This window comes from Ursus arctos, unplaced genomic scaffold, assembly GCF_023065955.2.
Source record: "Ursus arctos isolate Adak ecotype North America unplaced genomic scaffold, UrsArc2.0 scaffold_26, whole genome shotgun sequence".
In the NCBI taxonomy this organism is placed as follows: domain Eukaryota; kingdom Metazoa; phylum Chordata; class Mammalia; order Carnivora; family Ursidae; genus Ursus; species Ursus arctos.
The window spans coordinates 28,742,076-28,761,095 of NW_026622941.1; the positions used below are offsets into that span (position 1 = coordinate 28,742,076).

General features: G+C 38.1%; 1 protein-coding gene across 3 annotated transcripts in view; it reads left to right on the forward strand.

The window, feature by feature from the left end:
- BICD1 (BICD cargo adaptor 1) overlaps positions 1 to 19,020 on the forward strand; it is a 280,674-nt gene that overhangs the window by 111,588 nt on the left and 150,066 nt on the right. Inside the window, exon 12 of one of the 3 annotated variants that reach the window (XR_008955926.1) lies at positions 9,372 to 9,391. The exons of the other annotated variants lie outside the window; for them this stretch is intronic. The gene's annotated coding sequence lies outside the window, so the exon portion shown is untranslated. Of the gene's footprint in view, positions 1 to 9,371; positions 9,392 to 19,020 lie in introns of those variants that run through there. 3 annotated transcript variants of the gene reach the window in all.

Below are 19,020 nucleotides of genomic sequence, written 5' to 3' on the forward strand. Positions count from 1 at the left end.
TATCCCTTTCTTCCCCTACTGATCATTCTAGTTCTTATGTTCCATAGATGAGAGAAATCATATGATAGTTGTCTTTCTCTGCTTGACTTATTTCACTAAGCATTATCTCCTCCAGTGCCGTCCATGTTGTAGCAAATGTTGAGAACTCATTCTTTCTGATTGCTGAGTAATATTCCATTGTATATATGGACCACAACTTCTTAATCCAGTCATCTGTTGAAGGGCATCTCGGCTCCTTCCACGATTTAGCTATTGTGGACATTGCTGCTATGAACATTGGGGTGCATATGGCCCTTCTCTTCACTACGTCTGTATCTTTGGGGTAAACACCCAGTAGTGCAATGGCTGGATCATAGGGTAGCTCAATTTTTAACTTTTTATCATCAAAATTATTTTTGATGAGCTCCCTGATAGCTGTGCATCCTGACAGTGTAGGTGAAATGGCAAGTCTAGGATCATAGGGACATGCTTAGCTGACGCTACCCTGCTTTTGCTGAACTACAGGGACATCTCCCCTTGAGAAAGATCTAGAGGGGACCATGGCAAGTTAGATAAAGCATTCGGTGAGAGCTTGAATTTCACATCAGAGCTCAGAGGAACTGCAATAAGGATGAATTGGGTTCCTAAGTATAGGATAGAATATAATGAGAAGAAAGAATAGAATTACTGGAAGAAATATCTGAAAAGAGACTCCAGGATTGACAGTTAAGATTTGTGTAAAATTATTTGAGGAGATGCTCTGTCAAAATTCATTTGTCAAGAGGATTTGGCAATTAGCCTCAAGGTGAACACTATGAAACAATGCAGATACCTACAAACTGCAAAGAAGTACCTGTGGACCATTCAAGAATTGTGAAGGGGCTCTTTATAAAGGAAATCTGTAGATCATCTTTATTGAGTTGTTTCTGTGAAAAAGGTCTTAGTTAACGGGCTGTATCTTGTGAGTTTCCCAAGATTGTTACAGAGTTTATTAAACTGCAGTTCTCAAGTAGGGGCAATTTTGCCTTCACCTCTCCCTCCACAATGGAGGCATTTTTGGTTGTCACGACTAGGGGAACACTACTGGCATCTAGTGGGTAGAGCCAGGGATGCTGCTAGACACCCAAATATCCTACACTGCACAGGACGGTCCCCACAACAAAGTATCATTCAGCCAACAATGTCATTTTTGCTTAAACTGAGAAACCTTGAGTTAATAAACCAGGAAACTTGTATTTAAATGAAAAACGGAGGGGCCCCTGGGGTGGCTCAGTTGGTTAAGCATCTGCCTTCAGCTCAGGTCATGATCTCAGGGTTCTGGGATCAAGCCCCGCATTGGGCTCTCTGCTCAGTGGGGAGTCTGCTTCTCCCTCTCCCTCTGCTTGCTGCTCCCTCTGCATGTGCTCTCTCTCTGTATCAAATAAATAAATAAAAAAAACGTTAAAAAAAATCTCTTCACCTTTAAAAAGAATAAATGAAAAGAGGGATAGAACTGGAGGAAGTGTAAACTAACCATATTTGTTAAACCTCTACCCACACTGTGCCTGAGGAGGGATTATAGATGGGGTACCTGCCTCACTGAGATCCACGGATTAGTAATCCGTCTAGTACTAGGTTGGAATCTTGGCTGAGGGTAAGTTTCTAGACCTCTCTAAGCCTCAGTTACCAAAAAAGTAGGAATAATAATAATAGTACTTGCCTTGTAGGTTTTTGTGAAAATTAAACAAGAAACATAAGTGCTTGGCACAGTGTCTGACAATCTTTATATGCCCAGTAAACGTAGATAGTATTGGCACAGAAATAAAATTGAATGGATGTATACCACAGTGTACGTATTGGTTATCACTGGGCCATGAGTTTTAACTTAGATTGTATTTTAAAATTTTCTACCATAACATGCTTATTTTTATGAGAAAATAGGATACTTGTTTTAAATCAGTTCAAAAGGAAGCTTCAGATTCCGCATCATAAATTCTAAATATTCTCTTCTCCTTTCCAGAGTCAAGTCTAGGTTATCTAGATCGCAAAATAGATATTTTCAGCTACTGTCTAAATCATGAGTGTGTAGAAAACTTTGTTATTGGAATGAAATAAAACAGTTGTCAGTATTCTGTGATAGCAAAAGCAGCGTGTGTTTATGGCAGATGGGAGAATGGATGACAGGATTTGGTTTTGTTCAAGTTATTCACATATATTTGTGTTTTGCTTAGACTTTAAAAATTATTTCTCTTTCTATGGGCACATAGCAATTACAGGGAAGGACCTGAGAGTCATTTTTATTTGGCATGGATTTTCCTAATGCCGGGTCATATGTGATGAAGGGAAACCTAGAGTCTTGTGGAGTGATTAAGAACACAGACCCTGGGGGTGCCTGGGTGGCTCAGTCGGTTAAGCATCTGCCTTCAGGTGGGTCATGATCCCAGGGTCCTCGGTTGGAGCCCTGAATCGGGCTCCCTGCTCAGCGGGAAGCCTGCTTCTCCCTCTCCCACTTTCCCTGCTTGGGTTCCCTCTCTCGCTAACTCTCTCTCTGTCAAATAAATAAATAAAATCTTAAAAAAAAAAAAAAAAAACCCACAGACCATGCAGCTTGGCTTCCTTGCATCCAATCCCAGCCCTATCATTCATTAGCTTTTTGATCTTGGGGAAGTAACTGAACTTCCTTGTGACTTAGTTTCCTCACCTTTAAAAAGGAAATAATAATGTTTTTATAATATGATGGTCAAAAAAAGATGGTATATCATTTGATTTCTATTTATTGATTGTTGGTTATGGTTCTATCCATACCTATCTAAAAAATTTCAATTTTTTTTAACCTACTGCGAACACATACAACACTAACTTTGATAAAACAAAGGTAATTTTGATAGACATTCTTCAGTAGGTAAATAATAGGTATCAGACTGCACCGAATTAATTAGTTCACTTACATTGGATTGCATTCTCTGGCTTCTTCAGGCTCTCAGTTACATTGGAAGATCATATTATTTAGAACTCGCTACTAATGCAGGACTGAAATTTCCAAGTTGTAGTTCTTGGCCAAACACCTTCCTCACCTTTCTGTCTTTCTCAAGGAGGGCCTCTCATTTTTGTTCAAATCATGAGATAAAATCTGAGAACGCACACTATTGTGTTCTTGGTGAGAGAGTGAAGGATTCAAGGTCCCTTTCTCCTGGTGCAGCTTCTTGTTCCTTGTATTCTACTTACGTGGTAAGGCTTGGCCTCTGTGAGCCTTCTGCTTTGAAGGGCCCCAGGGTAGGACTGAGGAACGAGGCCAGGTGAGGGTCCAGGGGCAAGGAATGGAAGCCAGGAGCTCAGTGGGTGGTTCCTGGACCTTAAGGAAAAAGGATGGGAGGCAGGGTCGGACAGTCTTTAAGATTGGTGAGAACAGTTACTGGCATTTGGCGGACAGGAGCCAGAAAGTTGTAACAAAAGTTGATCACTGGTAACATTTGTGCTAAAAGATTTTTAGGCTCCAACTGCCTCAGCGATGCTTAGCAGGGTAGAAACTTTGGATGTGGACCAAGCACTAGGTCAGGTTCTGAGTGGATCCAAAATGGATATACAAGAAGAATCCCGATTATGTGTCTATCTGTTGTGAGGAGATAAAACAGTGTTGCACCTACATGTGAATCCTGGTCAGAAGCTTTCATTTCCATAATAGAAGTGGGCTTAATGATGAGGTCTTCTAAATGTACAGATCTGGGCTCAATCCACGTGGCATCATTTTTCAGACAAACTGAGCCCCAGAGAGGTTGTCTTGTCCATCAAATATAAGATTTAAAATATAATCACCCAAATTTATTCTTAAAATGGTGACACGATGAGACTTTTCACTTTGAGACTGAGATCAAGATCAAGATATCTGTTCTCAAAAACTGAGTGCCCTCCCCGAGGGTACCTCTCTGTAGGAGGACATACATTCCTGCCCTGCTGAAGTCAAACATGGCTACTTGAGTTGTTTGGGCCTGTGAACTAGGAGCAGAAGCAACATGCCACTTTCACACAGAAGCCTTGGGAGTGCTTGCGTGGTGGGCCCTTTCACTCTTGCCTTCGTCAGCATGATTGGCAATGGTCCAGGTGTGGTGGGTCTGTTAGCCTGGTCTCAGTCGCAACTGCCCCTTGATGGGATTGTGGTGGGAACTAGAAATAAGCCTTTACTGTTGTTTTCAAAACATAGTCACCTTAGGAAGTGTGATATAGAGTTTTCCTATGAAGAGCAAAATTTTGATGCTTCCTTTCCTTATAACTTAAGGTCTGCACACAACATTCAATAATTGTTTCTTATTTTGTGGTGCCTCAAACAGGGCACCCTCTGTTCTCACCCATCAGGAGTAAGCAGTAAGGCTTATGTCACAGTGCTGTTATGATGGAGCTAGCAATGTGAATGCTTCTCTTTGTTGTTATTGTTATTTGTATATTTACATTTTTAAAATTATAATACTAAGACTGCTGGTGTTGAGCACCAGGCTTTATGATGGATTTTTTCCTTCCCTTCTCGCTTCTTTGCGTCAATGTTTCCTTCTGTTCTCCTCTCCTCCCTTCCATATTTATTTCTGCTTTGGACTGAGCACGAACGCATGCATTACTGGCTGCTTTTATCTACCTTTATGTAGTAAATCTAGAATGACCAGTTACCCAAAGAAGGAGTAAGTGGCTAGAGAACCAGACTGATTATAGTCAGTGGAGGGTCACCAGGCGTGGACATCTTTGTGAGAGGGAGTGATTAGTTTGCTCTTACACTAGGTACTGGTTATATAGAGATGAAAAGAGAAGGATTCTTCACTCAAAAACCTTAGAGTCTGGAAGGGAAATAGACATGCCAGCAAAGTACTTTGTTTGCTAAACTCGAATCTCTGTAACACTTTAATGTGGAGACAAAAGCCTTTCCTGAGAAAAGGCAGTATGAGATCCAGAGTCCAGAGCTTTCTGCCCCAGGCTTAGAGTAGATCTGGCTGATTTCACCTTCTTCGCACTCACCTACATACTATTGGTCTTACACACAACGTCAGATCTTTTAAAGGTGTGCAGAATTCCCAGGACTCAGACCCTCTTACCTCCTTCCTGTGTAGGGAGGTCCAAAGTGACTAATCCTCCAGGGCTTTTATAGATCGGTTGGTGTTATAGGAGATTTTGACATGCTAGGACAGAACATCCAGTTATTCCTGCCTGTGCTTACCACGTGCCAGAATTGGAAATCCACTGCTAAATAAGACAGACAGGGTCTTTGCTCTCAAAATGCTTATGTGCTATACATTAATACTGTGAATTTCCTTCTGTACCATGCCCTAGCAAGTCATCCTCTCTTCTATTTCTCATCTTTAATTATGCATTGTTCGGTTGTTAAACCAACCTTACCAGGTAGGGTTATGCCAGGTGACAGCATAAACCAACTAATACCAACAGCGTAAAATGCCCGAGTTTACCACTTGCCTCTGCTCTCAGCTGCTGGCTGGGGGTCCTGCTCCATTCGGGCAGAGCTTTAATTGACTCCCATCAACTGCATTACTCCTAGATACTAACTTCTGCTCAGGTTCCTTAAAGCTATGTCCCACTTACCTGATTGGCTGTCTCAGTAGAGCTGCTGAGTAGCCGACATAGCGTGGTGTCAACTTTTCTCTCTGCTATCTATTAGAACTTTAGCTAACATGATCATTTTTATAAGTATTCTCTTTAGAAACAAAGAAATGGGAGGGAAGGGAGATAAGAAGGAAAGAAAGGAAGGAAGGAGGGAAGGAAGGAAAAAACAGCTAGAGTCATGCTTACCTAGTTTCAACTTGCGAATTTTGCTTCTTTTCCTACCAATGCAGTAGCCCAAAGATAGATCAAACATCCTCATACTGTAATCCCCAAATTCAAACCTGATTTTTATCCACTCTTTAGAAATTATTAGTCACTTACTTTATTTTGTTTATTTTTCTTTGAAAAAATAATTTATATATAGTTGCCAGATGTTTGCATCAAACTCTTCTCCAAGAAACTTGAACATATTTAGAATTCAATAAATAGTGGTTGGATAAATGAATATGAACTCTGTAGGAATCACTTATTCCACAAATGGTCCCTTACCAAAATTTCCAGAAACAAATTTTTGTATTAAATCAAAACACAAAACAAAAAACCAATTCTGCTTTTTCCCACAGAGTTTACAATAGCCTTTAGAAAATAATCTTGAACATATTTCAGTCTTGTTTATGGTAAAAATAAAAAGACATCATCACATTTTTCTTTTGAGTATTGTTTTCCTCCATAATTCACAGGCATTCTTTGTCTATTATGATTATAACTTTAAAGCCTTAATCCACTGGAATTATTCCGTATTTTCTTCCAGTTGGATAGCCAATTATGTCAGCATAATTATACTATTCTGCCCTATGAAATGAATTGCCATCACTGTCTTAGACTCACCTTTCTACATATATCCTGTTCTGCTTCACTGATCTATCGTCTGTAGTTAGGCCAGTATAATGTTTGAAAGCATTGTTGTTAACAGAAATTTAAAAATAGTAGAGACTCTCTTCACTTTTCTTATTTTTCATGATTTTCCTGATTCTTTCCAGATTTTTATTTTTCAAATATGTAATTATAAATCATTTAGCTCCAAAACCTCATCGGAATTCTAACTGGAATTGCATTTCATCTTCTGATTCATAAGCATGAAATGGATTTCCATTTATTTGTCTTCTTTTATGTTTTTTTTTTTTAAGATTTTATTTATTTATTCGACAGAGATAGAGACAGCCAGTGAGAGAGGGAACACAAGCAGGGAGAGTGGGAGAGGAAGAAGCAGGCTCATAGTGGAGGAGCCTGATGTGGGGCTCGATCCCAGAACGCCGGAATCACGCCCTGAGCCAAAGGCAGATGCTTAACCGCTGTGCCACCCAGGCGCCCCTTCTTTTATGTTTTTTTGATATAGTTTTCTTTATATAACATTTGTACCATTCCAACAATAATTTATACTGTTTTGTAAATGGAATTTTATTTATTGATTGAGTTTTAAAGATTTTATTTATTTATTTAAGAGAGAGCATGAGCTGGGGTGGGGGAGGGGAGAGGGAGAAGCAAACTTCCTGCTGAGCAGAGAGCCCCAGACAGGGCTCAGTACCAGGATGGAGCTCAATCCCAGGGCGGCTAGGTGATGACCTAAGCCGAAGCAGATGCTTAACCGACTTGAACCATCCAGGCGCCCCTGTAAATGGGATTTAAAAATTTTCTCTTTCTACCTGGTTATTATTAGTATAGAGAAAAGTGATTGATTTTTATTAGCCCTTTATTTGTTTGATTTATTATTTGCAAACATTTATTAGTTGACCTTTCCTGGGGTCTGTTTCCTGTTTTGAATATAAGAACAAGATAGATCAAGTTTACCTTGCTTATTGTTTTATTCCCATTCCAGCAGGTCTAATGAATGAATGAACGAATGAACTTCTTTTTAAAAAGAGTTGGAGAGGAGATTCAACAATCTGCTCTACTTTTCCTTTTCTTTTTAAAATAAATGTGCTTCTAACACATACAGAACTTAACACCCTTGGATTCTTGCTGCCAATAAATTGGGAAGATTCTTCAATTTTTTCCTTAGCTTTTTAAAAACAACTTTATTAGGGGCGCCTGGGTGGCACAGTGGTTGAGCGTCTGCCTTCGGCTCAGGGCGTGATCCCGGAGTTCTGGGATCGAGCCCCACGTTGGGCTCTTCCTCTATGAGCCTGCTTCTTCCTCTCCCACTCCCCCTGCTTGTGTTCCCTCTCTCACTGGCTGTCTCTCTCTCTGTCGAATAAATAAATAAAATCTTTAAAAAAAAAAATAAAATAAAATAAAAACAACTTTATTAAAGTATTTTGTGTATCATAAAAATCACTCATTTCAAGTGCACAGTTAAATAACGATTTTTAGCAAATTGACTGAGTGGTACAATTGTCACTATAAATTGGATTTAGAACAATTTGAGCCTCCTAATAAGATCCCTCACGTATAATTAATCTCCGTTCCCACCTCCATCCCCAGCCCCAGGCAACCACTAATCTATTTTTCGTTTCAATGGATTTGCTTATTCTAGACATTTCACATAAATGGGATCATATAATATGTGACCTTTTGTGACTAGGATATTTCACTTCACATAATGTTGCTGAGGTTCATTCATATTGTGGCATGTATCAGTATTTCATTCCATTACTAGTAAATAGTATTCTATTGTATGTTATACCACTTTCTGTCTATCCATTCAATAGTTAGACATTTAGATTGTTTCCACTTTTTGGTTATTATAAATAATGCTGCTGTGAACTTCAGATGCAAGTCTTTGTGTGGATAGATGTTTTCATTTCTCTTGGGTAGGTATCTAGGAGTGGAATTGCTAGTTCATTTGACTGTTTTTGAGAAAATGCCAAACTATTTCCCAAAGTGACTGTACGGCGATGTATATTATATTCCTAGCAGTAGTGTATAAAGTTTCTGATTTCTTCTTCCTTAACTCTTTCCTCCCAACTGTTGTATGATTGAGATATGATTTACATTGAGGTACAATTTATATATGATAAAATTCTCAGATCCTTTTTTTTTTTTTAAGATTTATTTGAGAGAGAAAGAGAGTCTTAAGCAGACTCCATGCTGAGTGCAGGGCACAGAGCCTGAGTTGGGGCTTGATCTTAGAACCCTGAGATCATGACCTGAGCCGAAATCAAGAGTCAGATGCTTAACCAACTGGGTCATCCAGGTGCCCCTAAAATTCTCAGATCTTAAGTGTACAATTCAATGAGTTTTAACAAATGTATACATGTGTGTGTACAACCACTCTGTCAAGATATGGGACATTGCCATCACTCTAGAAAGTCCCCTTATCTCTTGCCCCTCAGTGGCAATTACTGTTTTGATTTTGATCATTGTGGATTAGTATCGCCTATTCTAGAATTTCACAGAAACTGACTCATACAGATGTGCTCTTTTGTGTTGACATTTTTCGCTTAACATAAGGTTTTTGAGTTTCATCAGTGTTGCTGTGTTTATTCTTAGTAATTGTTCTTTTTTATTGTTGAGAATATTTCAGTGTATAAATGCACCATATTTTATTTATCTATTTACCTGTTAATGGACATTTGAGTCATTTCTAGTTTATAGTTATTAGGGACAAAGCTACAATTGAACATTCTTATACAAATGTTTTTGTTTACATGCTTTCATTTTTCTTGTATAAATACCCTAGAGTGTAATTACTAGGTCATAAGGTAGTTGTATATTAACTACTGATATATCTGATATTGTCACCTTATGCAATTTCTACAAGAATTACAGTTTTTAAAATATCATGTGTTTGATTTTTTAAATAATTGTATAATTTGCTGATATAGTTAATTTTATCTTTTATGATATTTTACTGATGATTTAATTTTCTTGTATAGAACTTCTAAAAAACATTTAACAATGATGGTGATATTTGGCATTCTGTTGCTGATTTGAATCGATATGGTTTTGATACATCACCATTTGGCACGATGTTTGCTTTTGGTAAGCAGTCTTTATCATACTTAAATTGTTTTAAGTTTTCCCTATTTTACGTAGTTGCTGAATTTTACCCAATACATTGTGGACATCTTTTAATATCTTCCTTTACTTCTCTTCCTTTTTTTGTTGAGATAATAAAATATGTTTATAGATTTCCTGAAAACGAACTAACTTATCATTCCTGAAATAAATCTTATAAAAGACAGAATATAGAAATAGGATTTTATAGAAGAGGAAATCCAGATGAGCAACAAACATAAAAAGAGGCTCAACCTTAGTTTTAATGAGGAAAATGCATATTAAGGTAACATCAGTATACTGCTGTTCATCCGTAAGCTTAGCAAAGATGGTGACAATACTCAGTACTGGTGAATTTTAAAGAAAAGAACACACTCATATGTGAGGGAATGTAAATTACTATAGCCTTTTGGGAAGACTATCTGGCAAATCTTTAAAAACTAATAATGCATATAATTATTAAGTCATATATCTATGATCTATGATCTAATAGTCATGGTCTTGCCTTATGCTGGAATAGCCTTATAATATTTTTCATTATTTTCATGCCTTATAAGAATTGGATTTTATATTGTGAATGAGTGAGACAGTTTTTTTTTTTTTTAAGATTTTATTTTTAGGTAATCTCTACACCCAACATAGGGCTCAAACTTACAACCCCAAGATCAAGAGTCACATGCTCAACTGACTGAGCCAGCCAGGCTCTCCAAGTGAGACAGTCCTATAACCAGAACACTGAGTTCTTGAGTAATAAATGTTACCCTTGATTAGCACGTAAACTTGAAATAACATTATAATAACATTCTAATTACCTGATCATTATCTTAATGGTGTGTAAACACCAGGATTTTGTATAGCAGCAGAGTAAGGAGTATGAGTGGCATAAATATTAAAGAGTGCCATCCTTTAAGAAATTTATAATAAAAGGGGTGCCTGGCTGGCTCAGTCGGTTAAGTGTCTGCCTTTGGTTCAGGTAGTGATCCTGGGTCCTGGGATTGAGCTCCACGTCAGGTTCTCCGCTTAGCGGGAAGCCTGCTTCTTCCTCTGCCTGTTGCTTGTTCTCGCTCTCTCTCTGTCAAATAAATAAATAAAATCTTTTTTTAAAAAAGAAATTTGTAATAAAAAACATATGCTGCTCTTAAATGGACAACTCCAAGAATTGATGAGATATTTGCTTTATAAAAGCAATCACTAATGCTTAAATTATAACTTTAAACTGTGAAGTTTACAACATAGAAAGGTTTCTTGTATTGAATGCCCATGGCTTCTGGCAATAATGTCTTATAATAGAGAAGAAAAGAAAGTGCTCTGTTTTTCATAGTCTAACTAGAATAATTTAAAGATAGCGTGTGTTCTTTATTTTCCATTCTCTTTTTAAAAAACAGAGTTTTTTCATAAAATGTGCATTTTCTCCCTAACATACTAGATTTCTTTTTATTTAGACTTAATTTAAGTATTCAGTAATAGTAGCATAATGTTTGGATACAGACTCAAGCTGAATCTTATCTTCCTCAATATTAATACAAAGTCAGTTTTATATTATTTTGTATAATGGCAAGAACTAGAAAAATCTGCAGCCCATTAGTAGGGAAATAGTTGGATAAAATCCATATCATGCACTCATGCCTTGATATTTATTTTTATTTTTTTAAAAGATTTTATTTATTTGAGAGAGAGAGAGAGAGGGAGAGGGTGAGCATGAGCAGGGGGAGGGGCAGTGTCCCAGTGGGCGTCTTTTGAATCTCTTCCCTTGCCTATGAGAGTGTAAACAAATATGTACATGTTGTGTAAACAAATATATACGTGATTATAAACAAATATATACATCTTATAAAATTTGTATTATGCTACCTACATTTCTCAGCCACTTGCTTATTTCACTAAAAACAAAAGACAAAAAACAAACCCAAGATCAATAGATAAAGATCTAACTCATTCTTTTGGTTACTCATAAAAGTTCCAAGGCAGGGGAGCCTGGGTGGCTCAGTCGGTTAGCATCTGACATTGGATCAGTGTCCTGGAATAGAGCCCTCTGTCCAGCTCCCCGCTTGGTGGGGATTCTCCTTGTCCCCCTGCTCCTCCCCGTGCTCATGCTCACCCTCTCCCTCTCTCAGATAATTTCCTGGCTGAGGATTGGGGATGTCAAAGGAAAAGTGGAAGGGAGTCGAGTTTAAAAAAAAAAAAAAAAAAGGAAACAAGGATAAAAACAATATTTTGAAAAGAAAATTATTTTAAAAGAGTATAAATATTTATGTAAAATAATACTGCAAAACTTTATAATGATAAAATTTAGAAACAGTACAAGTAATTAATGTAATGAATTTTTTTGTGGTTGTTAAAAATAGTGATATACATGTTTAGAATGTGTATTAAATGACAATTCATATTGTCTACTTTGTGCTAATATGATTGTGTGATGATAGGTTTTTTTTTGTTGTTGTTGTTTGTTTGTTGTTTGTTTAACCTAATAGGGAAAAAGAACTGACGTTATTTCTGGAAGTATGAATTACTGCTAGTACTTGTAGTCTGTATTACCTAAATTATACTCTTCCTGGTATAGCTGTAATTACATGAGATTTAGTCATATCTTTAATTAGATAGTAGTCTGATTGAAGGTAGGAATCACTTTTTAAGATTCTATATGTCACTGTCAGCACTCAGAATAATTCATAATTCATAATTTCAAGTGATCACCATTGAGCACAGTCCATATGCAAAAATAGACAGCTTTAAAGAGGTCAAAGTGTGAGCTTTTAAAAACAGCAGGCTGTGGTGAAAGTATTCTTCACTCGGCTGCAGGGCTGGTGCTTGCCCGTTGCACTAACCAGCTCCATCACAGTGCTTGCTGGGACTTACGCTGAGTTTCTAAGAAAAGAACAGAGAGGTGAGCTAGGGCAGGACTGGTGTTAAAGGAGACTGATGTGTTTGCTAGGTCAGCAAATTAGTCCCTAATGTACAGGAATTTAGGATTTGATTTGATTAGAATTTGATTAACGTTGCTTTGATTCAAGCTGGAGACTCTACTCCAGGATATCCCATCTGGTGGATGGGCCATAGAAGCAAGAATCTCATGTTAATGTTAAAAAGTCAGGCAGGTGGCCACTTGTTGGTTCTACAAAGTCTCTAACTGTCCAGAAGCCTGGCAACTGACTGGATCGCTCAGTCTGCTCTCCCCAGTGCTGATGTAGGGAGTTCCTCTGTGGATGCTGCTGGCTGTCCTGGCCGACTGCAGGCCAGGCACGTGGGGGTCACTCTCTCCAGCACCTTCCTGCTGAGGTAATAAGTAATGAGTGAGGCTTTTGTATTACACTTTCCTTTAAGGGCTTCACACTTCATTTTAGGGAACATAGCTGTTGCTTAGTTACACAGCTCTCTACTTTTGACAGAGCAGCCACTTTCTCCACTCATGGCAGGGATAGGTTTTGGAGTGTGTAAAATATTAACCAAAAAACCAAGTTATACTTCATAGTTCTCTAAAGGCCACAGAAATGTAAATAAATCAGGTTATTCCGCATAGTCGAGGGATCTGGCTTTGCATTTTTCTGTGTAATCTGTTTGTGCCTCTGTAGGAACAACAGGCCACACCTCAAGTGATGAAGCAGTTCTGTGGAGAAACCCATTTACACCAGATTCCGGATGCCATTCCCACCAGAAACGATGCCAAGAATATACTTATATTTTAAATAAATGAGAAAATCAATATCTAGATGAAGTATATATTACAAAGTAGAAATATTATATTATTGGTATATTTATCTATCCATTTTGACTAAAGTCGAGCCTGACAGAAAAATATCAATCCCTTCTTAAAATAGATAAAACACATTTTGAGGTAAATTGTTTTTCTTTCTGTTGTACTAGCCCATGCTTAAAATTTAATGATATGACAGTGTAGGGGAGGAAAAAATTTTTCTCAACCCTCTTAGGTGCCTGGCTGGGTCTGAGAATTAAACTGACAAAAAGACAGATTACCAGGAGAAAAACATACAAATATATTTAATATTAATTTTTTGTGATATGGGAGCCTTCATAAGGAAATGAAGCCCTGAAGAAGCTGTTAAGCCTGAGTATTTTTATGCTAAGTTTGATGAAGAGTGGGAAAATTTGATAAGTCAGAGAGTATGAGATTAGTGAAGTAAACTGGAGGAGACTTAGCAAGACCTGTTTGTTCGTATTCTTCTTCTCAGTGTCCACTTGTCTTCGGAGGTAAGGATGCTCCTTTCCTCCCTTACAGGGAAGACCCCTCTTATACAAAGGTTCTATGACCTGTTTTAGGATGGAAGATGGGGGGAATGAGGGAAGGTCTTTCCTACTTCTGCCATTTTTTCAAACTCCATCAGCTTAAAATTTTCAACATGCCAAGTTGCCATATTTTGAGGTAGTGTATCCTGAACCCCATCAATAGGTTGAGTAGGAAAGGAATCTAAATTTCTACTTTTTTGACTCCCAGTATGCTAACTTTACTAAAACTATGAAAATAAGCAAGATATTTTCATAGCTATAATACTGATTTTTAAAACTTACATGAAGATTGTATATTAGGCTGAAGTAATTCATCGCTTTGTAGTAGGAATAAAGTGGACTCAACGTGGAGGATTTCCTCTTGTATGAGGCAAAGAAGCAAGGCAGCAAAACCCTACTTAACCACTGAACTCAAGCCCAGACTTGAATTCCTCTCTCCATATGAAGTGGCATAGCTGGGGAAGTCTGCACCTAGACTTCAATGCTCCTGAGTTCTTGGGTCCAATAATTAGCTTTAATGCTCTGCTTAAAGAACCCTGAGGATTTCTCCCTAGACATTGCAGTCATCCACGGAGACATGTTTTCTGGGTCTGCTTTTCCTTCTTCCTCATGGATGGGTATCTTTCTGTCTTCCTGAAGAGTCTCTACTTCACTTAGCCTTTCTTTTTTTTAATAAATACTTTATTTATTCATTTGAGACAGAGAGAGAGAGAGAGCATGAGCAGGGGGAGAGGCAGAGGGAGAGGGAGAAGCAGATTCCCCGCTGAGACAGGAGCCAGCCTTGGGGCTTGATCCCAGGATCCTGGAATCATGACCTGAGCTGAAGGCAGATGCTTAACCATCTGAGCCACCCAGGTGCCCCCACTTAGGCTTTCATCTAGAGGGAGATTCAGACGATTTATAATAGGCACGAGGTACATATTCTACTTACACGATTCTGGAGGTAGGCCTTTCTCTTGATGTTTTCTGTGGTTACACATTTTATTTCTTTATCAGATTTCCAAATATACTTTCCCTTGTCTCCTTCATTCTCTTCTGCAAAGGTTTTTCTAGGCAAGGTTACTGAGCTCTACTGGAAGTACATGGTACCCTTGCAGAATCTAAAATAAGGGCAACATCTCAGAGATATTGTGGATTTGGTCCCAGACCACTGTAACAAAGTAAATGCAATAAATAAAGTCAAATGAATTTTTTGGTTTCCCAGTGCATATAAAATTTATGTTTGTACTAAACTGTAGTCTATTATATCTAAAGTGTACAATAACGTTATATCTAAAAAATGTACATACCTTGATTTAAAAATACTTTATTGCTAAAAAATGCTGACCATCATCTGAGCTTTCAGGGAGTCATAATCTTTTTGCTGGTGGAGGGTCTGGCCTCCATGTTGATGGCTGCTGACTGATCAGGGTGGTGGTTGCTGAAGGTTGGGGTGGCTGTGGCAATTTTAAAAAATAAGACAATGACAACAGTAAAGTTTGCTGTATCAATGACTCTTCCTTTCACGAACAATTTCTCTGTAGCATGTGATGCTGTTTGATAGCATTTTACTACAGTATAACTTTTTTCACAATTGGAGTCAATCCGCTCAAACTCCACTGCTGCTTTATCGACTAAGTTAAGGCAGTATTCTAAATCCTTTGTTGTCATTTCGACAATCTTCACAGCATCTTCACCAGGAGAGATTCCACCCCAAGATCCCACTTTCTTTGCTCATCCATATGAAGCATCTCCTCATCTGTTAAAATTTTATCATGAGATGGATGCAATTCAGTCCCATCTTTAGGCTCTGCTTCTAATTCTAGCTCTCTGGCTATTTCCACCACATCTGCAGTTCCTTCCTCCCCTAAAGCCTTGAACATCTCGGAGTCATCCATGTGAGTTGGAATCAGCTTCTTCCAAACTCCTGTTCATGTCAATCTTTGACCTTCCCATGAATCACAAATGTTGTTAATGGATCTAGAATGGCGAATCCTTTCCAGACGGTTTTAAATTTACTTTGCCCAAATCCATCAGAAGAATTAGTATCTATGGCAACTGTAGCCTTATGAAATATATTTCTCAAATAAGACTTGAAAGTTGGAAGTTACTTCTTTTTCCGTGGGCTACAGAATGGGTGTTATGTTAGCAGATGTGAAAACAACATTAATCTTGTATATCTCCGTCAGATCTCTTGGGTGACCAGGTGCATTGTCAACCAGCAGTAATATTTTGAAAGAATTCTTTTTTTCAGAGCTGTACATTTCAACAGTGGGCTTAAAATATTTAGTAAACCATGTTGTAAACAGATGTGCTGTCATCCAGACTTTGTTGTTCTTTTTTTTTTTTTTTTTTTTAAGATTTTATTTATTTATTTGACAGAGAGAGACAGCCAGCGAGAGAGGGAACACAAGCAGGGGGAGTGGGAGAGGAAGAAGCAGGCTCCCAGCGGAAGAGCCTGACATGGGGCTCGATCCCAGAACTCTGGGATCACGCCCTGAGCCGAAGGCAGACGCTTAACGACTGAGCCACCCAGGCGCCCCCAGACTTTGTTGTTCTGTTTACAGAGCAAAGGTAGAGTAGATTTTGCATAATTCTTCAGGGCCCTAGGAGTTTTGGAAATGGTCAATGAACACTGGCTTCACCTTAAAGTCACCAGCTGCATTACAGCCAGCCTGTCCTTCAAAGCTTTGGCACCGAGCATTGACATTTCCTCTAGCGGTGAAAGTCCTAGATGGCAGTCTTCTTCCCATGGAAGTCTATTTCATCTGTATTGAAAATCTGCTGTTTGGTGTAGCCACCTGTACTAATGATCTTAGCCAGATCTTCGGGTAACTTGCTGCAGCTTCTCCGTCAACACTTGCTGCTTCATCTTGCACTTTTCTGTAATGGAGACGGCTTCTTTCCTTAAACCTCATGAACCAACCTCTGCTAGCTTCACACTTTTCTTCTGCAGCTTCCTCACCTCTCTCAGCCTTCATGGAATTGAACAGAACCAGGGTCTTGCTTTGAATTAGGCTCTGGCTTAAGGGAATGTCACAGCTGGTTTGATCTTCTATTCAGACTACTCAGACTTTCTTCATATCAGCAATAAGGCCATTTCCCTTTCTTATTTGGGTGTTCAGTGGAGTAGCCTCAAGAACTTTTCTTTTCCATTCACAACTTGGCTGTTTGGTGCAAGAGGCTTAGCTTTTGGACTATTTCCACTTTCGACATACCTTCCTTACTGAGCTTAATTATTTCTAGCTTTTAATTTGAAGTGAGAGATGTGTGAGACTTCCTTTCACTTGAACATTTATAGGGTTATTAACTGGCCTAATTTCAATATTGTTGTGTCTCAGGGAATAGGGAGGCCTGAGGAGAGGGAGAGAGATGGGGGAACGTCTGATTGATGGAACAGTCAGAACACACACAATATTTAATATTATGTTCATAACATATTATGTTAATTAATTGAATTAATATTCACAATATTAATATTATGTTCATTGTCTTATATGGGTGTGGTTTGTGGTGTCCCAAAGCAATTACAGTAGTTACATCAAAGATCACTGATCACAGATCACCATAACAAATGTAATAATAATGAAAAAGTTTGAAAATATTGTTAGAATTACCAAAACATGACACAGAGACACAAAGTGAACAAATGTGGTTGGGAAAATGGCACTGATAGACTTGCTCAATACACAAACCTTTAATTTGTTTAAAAAAACCCTAGTATCTGCAATGTGCAATAAATCAAAGTACAATAAAATGAGGTATGCTTGTAGAGACTTTTCCTTTAGTAATTCACAACTCTGGTCTCAGCAGGTTACATTTTCCTCCTAACATTTCTGGTTTCTGGCTTGCCAATGCAAAACTCTGTGCCATCTTCTAAAAGATCACCCTTTGTAAGCATCTTATTAAAAATAAAAGATAGCAGGGTTGGGGGTGGCTCAGTCGGTTAAGGTCTGCCTTCGGCTCAGGTCATGATCTCAGGGTCCTGGGATTGAGCCCCATGTCAGCCTCTCTGCTCAGTGTGGAGTCTGCTTCTCCTTCTCCCTCTGCCCCTCCCCCACATTCGTACACACACACTCTCTCTCTCAACTAAATAAAATCTTAAAAAAAAAAGCTAGCATTTATTGAATGCTTATTCTGTAACATATGTGATCTCATTTATTCCTTATAATAATGTTCTTGTGTATTTCAGTTTGTAACATTGCCTCCTGTCGCATTCTCTGGTGGAATAGATAGATACATATTTAACTTTACTGTAGCTTTAAAGGATTTTCAAGGGAGGAGTAAAAATACATGTGTCGATCTATCTTTACCCAGAAGTTGGAATATCACTTTCTGCAGTGGAATCATGAGTTTAGGTATATTTTAGTGCTTGGAGACAGACTGAAAGAACTAAATAGGTGTTTATAAAAAAAAAAACAAAACCCATTCTTTACTAATTTGTCATATTGAATGCCATGCTGTATAGTGATTCTGGCTATAAAAAGAAAACAATTACTTTTAGACTTTTTTTTTTTTTAATGATTTTTTATTATATTATGTTAGTCACCATACAGTACATCCCCGGTTTCCGATGTAAGGCTCGATGATTCATTAGTTGTGTATAACACCCACTGCACCATGCAATACGTGCCCTCATTACTACCCATCACCGGTCTATCCCATTCCCCCACCCCCCTCCCCTCTGAAGTCCTCAGTTTGTTTCTCATAGTCCATAGTCTCTCATGTTTCATTCCCCCTTCTGATTACCCCCCCTTTCTTTATCCCTTTCTTCCCCTACTGATCATCCTAGTTCTTATGTTCCATAGATGAGAGAAATCATATGATAGTTGTCTTTCTCTGCTTGACTTATTTCTAGACTTTTTTTTTTGAATTAACATTTGAAATCATTAGAAGTTATTATCAGGAGCCCTTTATTTTGTGCATATGAATGCAGAAAGACAGCTTGTTGGTTATCTTATGCACTTAGGTACTATCTTATGAAGGATTGTATTTTAACACATTTTCAAATTCACCTAAGCTAATGATTCTATCAGAAAATAAAATTTTTCTACCCACTGGCTTTTGGAACATAATTCAAAATCTTTTTAGCAACTTTTGCTTTTATAATTGGCATTTACTTGTTATTCTAATAGAGCAAAACACTGACCTATGTAATTTTAGTGCAATTAAATTTTTCTCTTTATGTTTATATGTACTTCATCAGTTTAGCAAAAGCCATAGCAAAACTTCGAAATCCCTGCCTGCAGCAGATTGTAGGGGAAGAAGTATCTGCTGATTTGTCTGCACTGTAAGACCCTGGTTCTG